At 47.1% G+C, this 13,917-nt stretch overlaps 1 protein-coding gene across 6 annotated transcripts in view; it reads right to left on the bottom strand.

Annotated features, from left to right (window-relative positions):
* si:dkey-178k16.1 (protein 4.1) overlaps positions 1-13,917 on the bottom strand; it is a 118,492-nt gene that overhangs the window by 25,071 nt on the left and 79,504 nt on the right. The gene's annotated exons all lie outside the window — the stretch shown is intronic.

The following is a 13,917-nucleotide window of genomic DNA, read 5'->3' as shown; positions in this document are numbered from 1 at the left end:
AAAGCCAGTGTGAAGGGGGGTCTACTGAATGTTACGAGCTAGGGCATATGTACCAGCCGATGTAGGCATTCTGAGAAATAATACTAGTTGGGCCTAACGTAGTGTTATTTCTGTCAATCGCTTTCAGGAGTGATCTGACTCGGTCATAAGTAATTCCTAGAGCAGAGGACATATGAGCCAGCCATTACGGAAATTAGTGTAGATCTATTCGTTTGACCGAAGCGAAGTTATTATCTCTCTACCTCTCGCGTTTGGTAACGGGAAGAGGTTAAGGGTTGAACGTGAGACGTCACCAAGTAAACCTGTTCCCTTGTTGGAGGGAACTTCCCTTGTGCGGCGAGGGGGAAACCCCGCGCAAGGAAAGCTAAGCATTGCGCCAGATGCTAAGCTAACAAAGGGGAGCAGCCATTTTTGTTTTCCTCTTTGTTCATAGTGAATTCCCGCGTTAGGCGGGAATCCTGTGAGATCTCAGCTTGGGCTATCCGTAACCTCTGGCGAAGAATCGCCAGTCATTTTTCGTGAAATAAGTCAGGTTACGCTGTAGGATATCAAACCAGTCTTAACTGATTAGATATCATTGTCTTGTTCAATTTTATGCATACATTAAATTGATACACTACCTTTCCAGGTTGGTTATGGGAATAATACACACACGAATGTGCCATAACCTATGAGACATGGTTAAACTGTTCCACGTTAACTTAGATATAGCAACTACTTCAGGTTAATTAAAGCTAATTCCTTTAGCCTATACGGGGTTGACTAATCATTCAAATTGATTAATAGATTAAAGCTGTTTTACCAGCTTAATGGTGTTTAGGTAGACTTTTTAACAGTATTGTAAAATTCTATTTTCACTGGTACCCTGTTGATTTTAGCTTGTGTTAACAGTGACCTCCGGTGGTGAAGAATCACCAGTAATTATTTTTAAATAATTCAGCTTATGCTGTACGATATCTAACCAGTCTCAACTGATTGGATATCATTGTCTCGTTCGATTTAATATACATTAAATTGCTACACTACCTGTCCAGGTTGGTTATTGGAATAATACGCAAACTAATGTGTTCTAACCAATGAGACATAGTTAAACTTCTCAACGTTAACTTAGAGATAGCAACTCTTTCAGGTGAATTAAAATTAAAATTCCCAACTAGCCTATACAGGTTAGATTTATCATTAAAATCGATTTAATCAATTAAACCTGTTTTGGCAAGTTCAGTAATAACCAACTCACATTACTGACCCAGTCTTGATGATTCATTGACGTTTACAAACTGAGTTAAATCGTGTTTGCAGCCTCCAACTAAAAAACCCAAACATTACGTAAATTGAAATAACTGACAATCATAATAATGAGCAATCCATCAGATGGGTTTCCACCCATTTCCCCTCTAATCAGTGGACCTTCACCCACGGAAAGATTGATCGCGGACCTCAGCAATGATGCAAATCCTAACTGAAAATGTTAGATTTCAATGCCATAAGCGAGAAAAATGCAGACATTGCGACAGACGCTCTTCAAAATAGACCATCAGGCGGAGGCCTTGTGAAGGTTCTCTCCAGTTTAGCCCTCAACTATGCCCACCAGCAGAGATGGACAGTGCACCAGTACCTCAGTGCCCAGCAGAGGCACGATCAGGAAGCTGGGGAGTTCAGGGTACAGGTGGAGAGAACCAGGGAGCTGGCATCGAAAGCCGAAAAAGACAAGCTACTGCTAGCCGAGGAACTGTGTGTGAGAACAGATAAATTGGAAGATCTGTCTAACACTTATAACAAAGAACGCGAACAAACTCTTGACCAAGTCCGTATTCTAAAAGAACAACTCGGTTTAGCCAAAACTAAATACGATGAAGTCCACGCGAAACTAGATGAATCGGACGAGCTAGCTAGAAAACAGGGCGAGCAAATTGATGCCCTGCAAGCGGTTGTGAATGAAACCACTCAAAGCAATAATGCTCTATTCCAAAAGCTGCAGACCAAAGACGATCAGTTAATGAACACAATGACCAAGTTGGAGGACAAAACAGCAGAACTCATTGAAGTCGCTGATTTAATGAAGGATGAGAAAGACCAGGTGAGAAAGTTGGAAAATGTGACCTCTAAACAAAAGGAAGACATCGCATCACTGGATCTCTCACTCCACACTCGCGACCTCTCCCTGCAAACCATGACAGATAAGTATGAGGCCGAGCGAAGCAAGTGCGACACCTACGTGTCGAAAATAAACACCGTCAACTCCCAGGTGGACTCTGCGATGCAGCATAACACCACCCTTAGGTATCATCTGGAGGAACTCCAGAACAGTCACGCGCTATCGCGGGACAACCAAACCAAGCAACCTAGCTCACATCCGGAGCTAAGAGAACGAGGGAATGTAGATGACAGGAGATTTCAGCCTCTTTCTCTTGGCCATTCGGCCCACAGTGAATTGGGGCCTCCTCGCCAACACAACCACAGCTTGACTTTTCCTCTTGGCCTCTCGGCCCACAATTCTCCACGGGAGAGTGCAGATGCTCCCCGCGCACTTGGCGGGGATCGCCTTGACAAAATCGTCAAAAACTTCCGCCTCTTCGACCCCGGTCCGGGAAAGCCAAACGACACTGAGACATTCTTAGCAGACATAGAGGAAGCCTTGGATGGCTACCCAAACGCTACGAATGCAGACAGGCTCTATCTTTTGAAGCGAACGTCCAACAGACACGTGACAAGGTTCATCCGTCTACAAGAGCAACACGTGCAAAACGACTATGCTAAACTTGCCACGGTTTTGAAAATAGAATTCAGTGGTTCTGCGACTCGCAAACACGATAGTTCGTTGGCTAACAATATCAGACAAGCTCGAAATGAACACCCACAAGCCTACTATCACCGGCTTCGTTCAGCTTACTTTGGCATGCTCACTGAAACAGGAATGGAAGACCTATTACTGTTCAAACAACTTTTTCTGTCAAACATGTCTCCCAACTTCATTAACTACTTGGGCCCTACTGCCCACGTCGGGTTGCCAATCTCGACGCTCCGAGAGCTGGCAAGCACCGCTTTTGAAGCATCAAAAGCAAGCCGGGCTATGAGCCCGGACACCTCGACTTTCGAGCTTAGGCGGGAACCATCACTCGAATTAGAAGGGGCTGCATCAGGGACATATGCGGTAAAAGATGACGATCAAAGGGGGTGGCTACCAAGTAACCACCACCCTGACAACCACCGCCGTAACAATAGCTACGATGAACGTCCCCAATCTAACAGGTCCCGTAGAGATCAACCTAGCCGACAGGCCCCTCCGCCTAACTCTCACAAAGGGTCAGGACACAAGGGTAACAAGCGTAACAAGGGCAACAAAGTGTTCAACAATGATTTAAACGCTAACCGAAATGATATAGAAGCTCTGATAAAAGATGTACTGCATCGTAAGAAATTTGAGAAAGAGGACAAGGATAAGTCCTCATGACTAGGCGTAAAATCGTTGGAAACCAAGTCCGCCGAAATTCATGCAATTCAAGAGGACGCAAACATTTCCATTACCCCCGCCCCCACACAAATCCCTGTCCAGGTACCGCCCGTTCTAGACACAAGCCCGCAGGTTTTGTCTACAGACTTGGACACGGAGGTGGAGATGCACAAGAGAAGCAGCTTTGCAACAGATGATTCCTCTCCCATTCCGATGGAGGACCCACTGGGTCACGTAGGTGACTTATCTGTCTTGGAAATCGACGCAGATTACAAACCGCTCCGTTCTCCCAACCCACTCCATTTTGTTTGGGATATGACTGTGTGACCTGTCACGCTCTGATAGATTCGGGTTCGACAATTTCCCTCATATCCGAAACCTTGCTGGATGAACTAAAAAGGGCAGTGGACCCAACAAAACGTTGGTTGAAAACGGAACATTGCGATATGAATCTTCGAGGTTTCACTCAAGCTACCTCGCCCCTAACCAAACGTCTCCTACTTAAACTCAACTTCGAAAGCGTGTCACTGATACACCCCGTGTATGTGACTAGCATCGAAATCAAACGGATGCTGATTGGGAGTGATTTAATTGACCGTTTGGTACCACTAATGGATTGGAAAACCAATCAAATCTGGTCACAAATACCTATGCCAACTCCGTTGACTTCGCCACATTCTTCCAAGGCTACCTGCCATACATTGTGCAACGACGTGGGTCCGACGTCAGCATCTGACGCAAACCCGGTGAACTTGGCCATGAGCCCGCCATTTGTGGCAAATGACAATGTGAGTTCGACTCGGAACTTAACCGAACATGAGGTTTTCTTGTGCGGCTTGGGTGATTCACCAGCCGACACTTACCACCCTCCTCTGATAGGGGGCGTGTGCCTAAACGGCACTATGGCTGAGGATACCAGGCTGGCCATCTGTTCAACGAAATTTCGAAAACGGCTAACTGCCATCCCCTTGTGCCGAAAACGTTTAGATTTCCACTGGGAACGACTCCCCAGACAACACTCACCGCAATAGGGGTGTGTGCGCTATCGATCCGCATTGGAACCAAGGAAGTATCCCACTACCTACTGGTTGTCGCGGACCTCCCACATACAGTCTATGTGGGAGCGGACATTTTGGTAAGATTGGGTGTTAAACTTGATACCATACACCAAGTTCTTTGGTCTTTGGCGCAGCCAAACCAACATGCCTTGTCTTTCAACCCGGTGCGAATGGCTTCCGGGCAGACTATTCCTGAAGCTTGCAAGGCGATAACTGAGTCCGCCATGTTGATACCGGCAAGAACCACAGAGGTTTCTGTAAGACTGAACCTGGCGCCCGGATACCGGATGGAAGGCACCACTGCGTTCTTCCAACCCTCTCCAAAACTATTCGACTTGGGGCTAACTATCAATGGCAACCCACTGTTGGAACTAACCGCTAGATCCACTTACCTCCTGGTACAAAATCTGACTCAAGCGGATATTTCCATTCCTCGGCACACTCAGCTAGGAACATTGATCGATTACGCCTTCCATGATTTTGAACTAGTTGTTCCCGTGATTGGGCCTCTTCCGTCCTCCCTAGACCTAGATGGCGAGGGAGGTACGCTGTTTACTTGTCAGTCAAAAGCAATAGCACTAACTCCCGTATTGCCACTGGACGACACATCGGCGTTCCGGCTGGATGTCGATCCTGACAGCAACCTGTTAATATACTCCATCGTCACGGAGGATGATATTGCATCTCCTCCTGCATGCGAAGTACACTCTTGTGAGGTAACAACCGATGACTCTTCCAAAAGTGACATGCCGTCACCACCCGATGAAGACCTGTACAATGTCGCCGAACCATATCCTGGTTTCCATGCACAGGTAATACAACTACTGTCGGAGGCTGATGCTCTTGTCAATGACACTGAACGCCATCAGTTGAGAGAATTGTTTAACAAACACAGTGAGATCTGGTCGACAGACTCGCTGGATTGCGGGGTTACGAGTATCCATGTGGTGCGTATTCCTACGCCACCCGGAGCAACTCCTACGTTTGTTAGACAATACAAAATCCCGCTCGCAGCATACGCAGCAGTACAAGAGATTATCGATTCCTTATTAGCTAAACGGATAATCAGGGAATGTAACAGTACGTACAGCGCTCCCGTGTGGCCCGTTCTGAAACCAACGGGTAAATGGCGTCTTACCATTGACTATAGACAACTCAACAAACTGGTTCCGTTGTCTCGTTGGCCAATGACACAGCTCGACCAAGAGTTGCCAAAGGTGGCAAACGCCAAGTACTTCTCCACCGTCGACTTTCTCTTTCTCGAACAAGCTCTTCACGTTCAATCGTTGCCCATTCGGGTATGCGAACTCCCCCTCAGAGTTCAACATCTTCCTGCACAAGGCGATGCCAGACGCAGCCTCTAGGGGGACGCTAATTTACGTGGACGACGTTCTCATGAGAAGTGAGACTTGGTCACATCACCTCAATGAAATGGACCACATTCTCACCCAACTCGGGACTGCAGGGGCTAAGTTGGCCATCATGAAAGGACAATGGTGCAGGACCAAGGTAAACTATGTTGGGCTTCTGGTGGGTGCCGAGGGCATCCTGCCACAGTCTAACAGAATCCAAGCAGTCCGCAACATCAAAACACCTAAAGACCTTCACGAGGTGCGCAGCTTCTTGGGAGTATGTAATTACTACCGTCAATTCATCGAAAACTACGCCGACTTGTCAAAACCGTTGACTCACCTTCTTCAGAAAGACACCCCATTTGTTTGGGATGCCACTCACAACGAAGCGGTGGCTTCCTTGAAAAACCTGCTTTGCGAGGCACCCTGCCTGGTATACCCCAACAAAGACAAGACATTCTTTTTGGAAGTCGGTTTCTCAGAGCACTGCCTTAGCGCTGGGTTGTACCAAAAATACGCGAGCAAAACACTCAACCCCGCCGAACACAAATACTCAGACTGCGAAAAAGCGCTGCTGTCGACAGTCTGGGCGATCAAATACTTCACCAGTTATGTCGGCGGAAAAAAGGTGATCATAGAAACATGTCACCAGCCTGTGACTTTTCTGAAAAGCCAACGAATCTGTGAGGGTGCTGTACACAACAGCAGGATAGCGGCTTGGCTCATGACGCTGCAGAGCCATGATGTAGTAATCAACTACGCAAAAGCAAAAAACCTGCCTTTGGGCAGTGCTTTGGCGGTGTGTCAACACTGTGGTGATGATGAAACCGACTCCGGACCACCCCCGCGTGACATCGCTCCGCCATTGCCTTCGAACCATCACTATTTCGAAGAGAACGTGTGTCTCGACATGCCGATGGCATTTGTAGATGGCTGTTCTTACCGCCATCTAGACCACTTGCAAGCTGGGGTGGGATTGGTATGGCACAACGACATTCCGTGCAAACCACTTCAATTTCAGCTTGGCAACAAGACCAGCCAGTTTGCAGAAGTGGCTGGCGTGCTGATCACCCTGCAAACAGCGGTGAAACACGAATTGGCAGAACTGGCGATCTGCACCGACTCAAACTACGCGAGACTCACCTTCTTATGCCACTTGCCGTTTTGGAAACAAAAGCACATGACTACTTCAAGTGGTAAAGAGGTGAAAAACAAAGAGCTCATTCTAGCTTGTGATGACCTCATCACCAAACACGACATACAGGTGTATTGGAAGAAAGTCAAGGGACACTCCAAATCACCTGGTCGTGACAAACTTGGCAACGACCATGCTGACAGCATGGCGAAATCTGGTGCAATTCACGGCACCCCTTGGGTGTTTGATGCTCGAGACGAAAAACCCACTGAGGAAGCTATGGTGTCTGCGGTAACGCGTAGCCATGTAGCACCATGGAAAACGTCTTTGCACGAACATAATGTGTTGCTAACGCATTCATTCATGAATGGCGACCTGGTAGCAATGCAACACCAAGATGAGTCCCTCGCCACTTTGATGGCATTCCTGTCGGATCCTGTCAACCACCCAGTGTCCGAACTGGCTTTGGCAGGTTCACACGACTTGCGTTCGCTGTACGCAACTAAACAGCACCTCACACTTGTAGATGACCTATTGGTGTATGTTTCAGAAACCGACACCTCTCGAAGGTGGGTGGTTCCTAAAACACAGAGGGGGATAATGATAGCTCATGCCCACGATGAGCCATGTGGAGGCCATAGGGGGGTCAAGGCTACATGTGAAACATTGCGACAGGTGGCCCACTGGCCTCACATGGAACAAGACGTGGCACGATACGTGAGGGGGTGTCTAGTTTGCTGCCAGTTTCAACCCACCAAGCCACTTCACAGAGCACCCCTGCAACGCAAGGGTGTGTCTTACCCCTGGAGCTCGATCCAGATCAACTGGGTCGGCCCAGTTGCCAGGTCGGCCAGAGGCAACAAGTACCTCCTCACAGTGACTTGCGCATTCACAAAGTGGGTGGAGTGCCTGCGGAAACCACTGCCGTTCTTTTGCTAAACCACATTTTCAGTCGTTTCGGCCTGCCAGGACAGCGACAGAGGAACCCACTTTTCGGCAGCTGTAATGACCGAACTGTGGAAGCTCCTGGGAGTCAAAGCTAAACTCCACATCACGTACCACCCTAGGAGCTGGGGGGGGTAGAAAGGAGCAACCAATCAATTGTCAGAATCTTGAGGAAATATGTGGCAGCCAACCACAAAGATTGGGACCTCAAACTCCCATTGGTACTGATGGCAATCAGAGCCACACGCAACAGGTCTACGGGAATGACACCCTTTGAGATGATGACGGGCAGGCAAATGACCCTTCCACCGCATCTCCTGTACCAACCGGGAGATGTCGCCGCAGCCACCGCCTACACGGCTCATCAATACGTGACCGACTTGCAGAACCATCTCCAGACTACCTTTGCGTACGCTCAAGGACAATTGGAAAGAAGTGCAGAAGGTGACAAGACCTATTACAACAAAAAAGCCTCACACCAGGTGTTTGAGGTTGGAGATAAGGTGTGGTACTACATATACACCAAACCCGCGGGCGTCGCAACAAAGTTCCTGCCCCACTGGACGGGGCCACACGAGATTGTGGTGAAGCTATCACCTGTAGCTTACCAAATCAAAATCAGCAAAGGTCGACAAAACGCCACATTAAAGTGGGTCCACCGGAACCAAATCAAGTTGTACACTCCCCCCATGGGAATAGAAGGGGTGCTAGTCAGCACCAAATAGATAAAAACCTAGCAAAACCAGAGGTACTAAGAAAATTCTTAAGTACCCTCAGCTGATCCCTTCCAAGAGACCAGTACGTTGCACCTAACATCTTTTATTCTCTTCCCAGCTACCAGATATACATCTGTTGTCACTAGTGATATCATCCTGCGCTGTACTGATTTAAAAAAAATAAGAAAAACAGAAAAATTGTTGTCAAAACAATATTTGTTTACGAATACAAATAACTGAAATAATCCAACAATCTCTGATTATGCGTTTCTGGAGGATGGAGTTCCTTTGGATGATCCTGACACTCTGCGCCCTGGTCAAAACCAACCCAGCAGACGTAATCACGAACGGACCCCCTACGGGAATCGTTCTGCGCGACGATCCAGGACTCCTCATAACTAACTGCAGAGTACACACGCAGAGGGTATATGTCCGCCTAGATGCAGAGAATGTGTACCGCCAACACATTCCACTTGCGGCGCATTTGAGTTGGGCCGGGGCTGACTGGACCAGCCAGGCAATTAAGCACGCCCAGCTAGACACTGCCCATATGTTGGCCCAACTCCAAAAGTTCACAGTAACCCAGTCAGAACTAGCTGAGCCCAGGCGAGAAAAACGATTCGTCGGGGCGCTACTATCGATAGGGGCAGCCGTAGGGTCACTATTTGCCCTAGGTACCACTGCCGTCAACGCAGTCAGTCTAGCCACAGTCAAGAGGAATGTTAGGGAGATTACTGAAGAGATGCCACTTATCCAGCAGCAGATGAAGGCACAGGCCCTTAGGTTGCAACATGTGGGAAAGTCTCTCCAGGACACTATTCTGGTGGTCAACACACACGCTACTCTCCTGAACAAAACTATCCTGTCTGTAGGAAAGCTAGCAGAGGTCATGAACCATGACTATGCCCATGTCCAATTGGTTCGATTGTTACTGGAGGATTTTCTCCGTGAAGTTAGCTCCTCTATGGACCACTTGGCCATGAATAGAATCCCCTCATATCTAGTGCCCCTCTCAATGGTGCACGACATATTGACCTCAGCTACTTCAACCACGATAAGGCCGTTACAGTCCCATTTGGCCTATAGTCTGGGGTCGGCCATCCCAATACACGTTGATGTTGATCGTAATGAAGTGGGTTTTCTACTGACGCTGCCGGTTGTTGAACTGGAGAATATCTATAGATTGAAAACGGTTCTCAATGTAGGATTTTGGCGCGACAGTACCCACGTAAAGATTGCCACGCCCCCAGTTGTAGCTTACCAGGAAAACAACCCAGATTTCTATCTCACCCCTAACCTGCTAATGTGTACTCTAACTAAAGATGTCCACTACCTTTGTCCTAGCAAACCATTTGTCAGGGATAACACCGAGCGTCTTTGTGGTATTAAAGCTATCACCAGCGAAGAACGCTGTAGAGCCAAACTAACAGCCAGGGATGGGGCCACCACCACACAAGTGGAGGTGGTAGGGAACCGATGGTTGGTCAACACACCGTTCGCGTCCGCCACTATGACTTACGAACGCCATGACTCCATCACCCAATTGAACCTCCCCAACCAGACTGTTTTTGTTACGGTACCAGAGGGGGCGATTATTCACGTAGACGACCTCGCTCTATACCACCTTCCCGACGACCGGATAGACACAGAGATTGAAATGCCGGACGCTTTTGCTAAACGTTCCCTTGAGTTACCACAAGCCATTCAATACCAAATCCAGTACGAGGGACCCATGACTGTTGATCTTAGCGTACTGGATGAGGCACTGTTAGTCGACCCGACTGACTACAGACCAAAAGATTGGTCTGTCGCCCGCTCTTGGACGGTGCCGGACAGTATCCTGACTGTTACTATGATCCTTGGTCTCATTTCCCTTGGTGTGTGCACCTACTACGTACACAGGCGCACACGTGCAATGGAAGACCTAATGAGGTCTTATACTAGGATCACCCATGGGACGGAAGCGATCCCGATTTTTGGAAAGTTGGCAATGGATCCGGAAACCCTCTTATAGGGCCCAGTCCCAGCCTCCTCTCCCGAACTCGCTAGGTCAGCCCAGGAATGTCCCTGATGTAAGCTTTGGCCTTCAGGGGCCAAGTTTTTCCAAGTGCCTTAACTACCCACCTGCAAGTAGGATCACCCTAGACATGACATTAGAGACAATGCCATGATAGAGCTATTTAGCCAAGACCTTGGACATATATAGAACATAGTCCATATTAGATGATTAAGGTGTGGTAGACATATTTTGTATACTTTTATGTTTTTATTCCAATTTTTCGTTTCATTACCTTTGACACTTAGGAAGCCTTAGAGCCAAGACGCCGCTCGTTTGGGGAGGAAATGTAATGATGTATTGCCTGAGTGTTGTGCGTTATTAACGTCTGCCAAGTTACTGCCTAGGTCCACTAGCCGGGATAACCGGACGACGGGCCGGAACACAGAGCCACTGCCAGACCTCCTAGGTCCATTCTGGTGGTGATCCACAGCTTGCGGAAAGCCTACCAGGGTGAACCACCAAAGGGGGGGGGGGGCTGCTCTGATGATCCACAGACCAGGACATCCGATGGTCATTCTTATGGTGGGTTGCAACATGCAGAATCATTCCAAGTTGAACCTACCAGAGGGGGACTGTCATGACTGTCCTGATCAGGTCAGGGTACAGGAGAACACCACCCTACAGATTATCTCCCAAACCCCCAACAGAGGAGGAGAGATCTAGGGGTCTGAAGATGTGAGGGTTTTATGACCCCTCACGCCCATAATAAACCTTAGGCCACAGAGAAATTCCTTTGTCCTCACAATGGAGAACTGGCCTCAGAACATTAAACATGCAATAAAGGGACTTTGGAACAATGGTTTCCGTCAGCCACAATGGTGGTCATGACGAGAGGTGGAATATGAAAATGTATGTAACTTTTGTATTGTTATTAACCTGTTAGGGCTAGGGGGCAGCATTTGCACGTCTGGATAAAAAAAATGTACACGATTTCATCTGGTTACTAATCCTACCCAGTAACTAGAATATGCATATACTTATTATATATGGATAGAAAACACTCTAAAGTTTCTAAAACTGTTTGAATGGTGTCTGTGAGTATAACAGAACTCATTTGGCAGGCAAAACCCTGAGACATTTTCTGACAGGAAGTGGATACCTGTCTGACCATTTCTTGAACTTCTTTTCCATCTCTATCTTTTACTAAGGATCTCTGCTCTAACGTGACACTTCCCACGTCTTCCATAGGCTCTCAGAGCCCGGGAAAAAACAGAATGTCGTCATTCCAGCCCCAGGCTGAAACACATTATCGCCTTTCTCAAGTGGCCGATCAAGGGACTCTGGGCTTATGCGCGTGACCCGACCGCCCCCGCCTTTGTGATTTTTTCCTCTGTTTGCCGAAAAGGAGATTCCCTGTCGGAATATTATCGCTTTTCTACAAGAAAAATGGCGTAAAAATTGATTTTAAACAGCGGTTGACATGCTTCGAAGTACGGTAATGGAATATTTAGAATTTTATTGTCACGAATTGCGCCATGCGCGCGACACTTCTTTACCATTTCGGATAGTGTCTGGAACGCACAAACAAAAACGCCGCTATTCGGATATAACGATGGATTATTTTGGACCAAACCAACATTTGTTATTGAAGTAGCAGTCCTGGGAGTGCATTCTGACGAAGACAACAAAAGGTAATCAAACTTTTATAATAGTAAATATGATTATGGTGAGTGCTAAACTTGCCGGGTGTCTAAATAGCGAGCCCGTGATGCCTGGGCTATGTACTTAGAATATTGCAAAATGTGCTTTCACCAAAAGCTATTTTAAAATCGGACATATCGAGTGCATAGAGGAGGTCTGTATCTATAATTCTTAAAATAATTGTTATGCTTTTTGTGAACGTTTATCGTGAGTAATTTAGTAAAATGTTAGCGAATTCCCCGGAAGTTTGCGGGGGTATGCTAGTTCTGAACGTCACATGCTAATGTAAAAAGCTGTTTTTTGATATAAATATGAACTTGATTGAACAAAACATGCATGTATTGTATAACATAATGTCCTAGGGTTGTCATCTGATGAAGATCATCAAAGGTGAGTGCTGCATTTAGCTGTCTTCTGGGTTTTGGTGACATTATATGCTGGCTTGAAAAATGGGTGTCTGATTATTTCTGGCTTGGTACTCTGCTGACATAATCTAATGTTTTGCTTTCGTTGTAAAGCCTTTTTGAAATCGGACAGTGTGGTTAGATTAACGAGAGTCTTGTCTTTAAATAGCTGTAAAATAGTCATATGTTTGAGAAATTGAAGTAATAGGATTTTTAAGGTTTTGAAAATCGCGCCACAGGCTTAAAGTGGCTGTTACGTAGGTGGGACGAATTCGTCCCGCCTAGCCCAGAGAGGTTAACTTGGTACGCCCAGAGAATTGCCCTAAAGGCGGTTACGCCCACTTCTGACCCGAGGGTATAAGACAGGAGAGTGAATAATTAACATATCAGACTAAGTGACCCCAAGCTGCAGCGAAGGTCTAACAAAGTCAACGAACCCCAAAACGAAACACAAGGTTGAAGACAAAGAAATCTTTTTCTACACGAGCTACGGACGAGTAGCTGTGTCTAAGCGGATGAATTCAAGCCGAACCACCCAGCCTCCACTCTCCATTGAATCGGGGTATCTACACCGTTCGAGTCCTAAGCTGTGAGCTCTGAGCTACAGAGCTGTCTGTCCTCAGAAGACCCCTTTCAGATCAAGGGCGAGGGATCAGACCACTAAGCCAAGAAGGACACTGACATCGTGAGGACAACCAGAGAGTTGCGCCGGAGAAGTGCGTCATTGAGAAGCCTAAACGACCCACGCGGAGCTTCCCACCTGAGACCTCCAACCCGTAATTACATCATTATATTCTGACCCATAAGAGCGGCAGTTCGGGGCAAGGCTAGGTTTAAATAAGCATGGCTGACAAATGAACCCAAATGTATATTTCTCTCGTGTACTTTCTTTGTTTCTCTCTCTTTTAAATCCCCATTTTGGGTAACACGTGCCATAGTGTGTTGGCCCGTTATACTAAGTCCTAATCAATAGCCTAGACTGTGTTTTGTGTATGTGTATTTTTATCATCATTTTAGCTTGCTAGTAAATAAATAATCAACTAAGATTGGTGTGGTAAACTCATTGGTGTAGCCCGGGTTCGTGCAGATTCCCGGATTATGCGACGTTCAGACATGAGACAAGAGGTTGATTAATTTAGCGACTGTTGTAAAATCG

The sequence above is a fragment of the Salmo salar genome, chromosome ssa15 (genome assembly GCF_905237065.1).
Source record: "Salmo salar chromosome ssa15, Ssal_v3.1, whole genome shotgun sequence".
Taxonomy (NCBI): domain Eukaryota; kingdom Metazoa; phylum Chordata; class Actinopteri; order Salmoniformes; family Salmonidae; genus Salmo; species Salmo salar.
The sequence above is the reverse complement of the archived record's forward strand: the minus strand, read 5'-3'. Positions and strand labels throughout refer to the sequence as shown.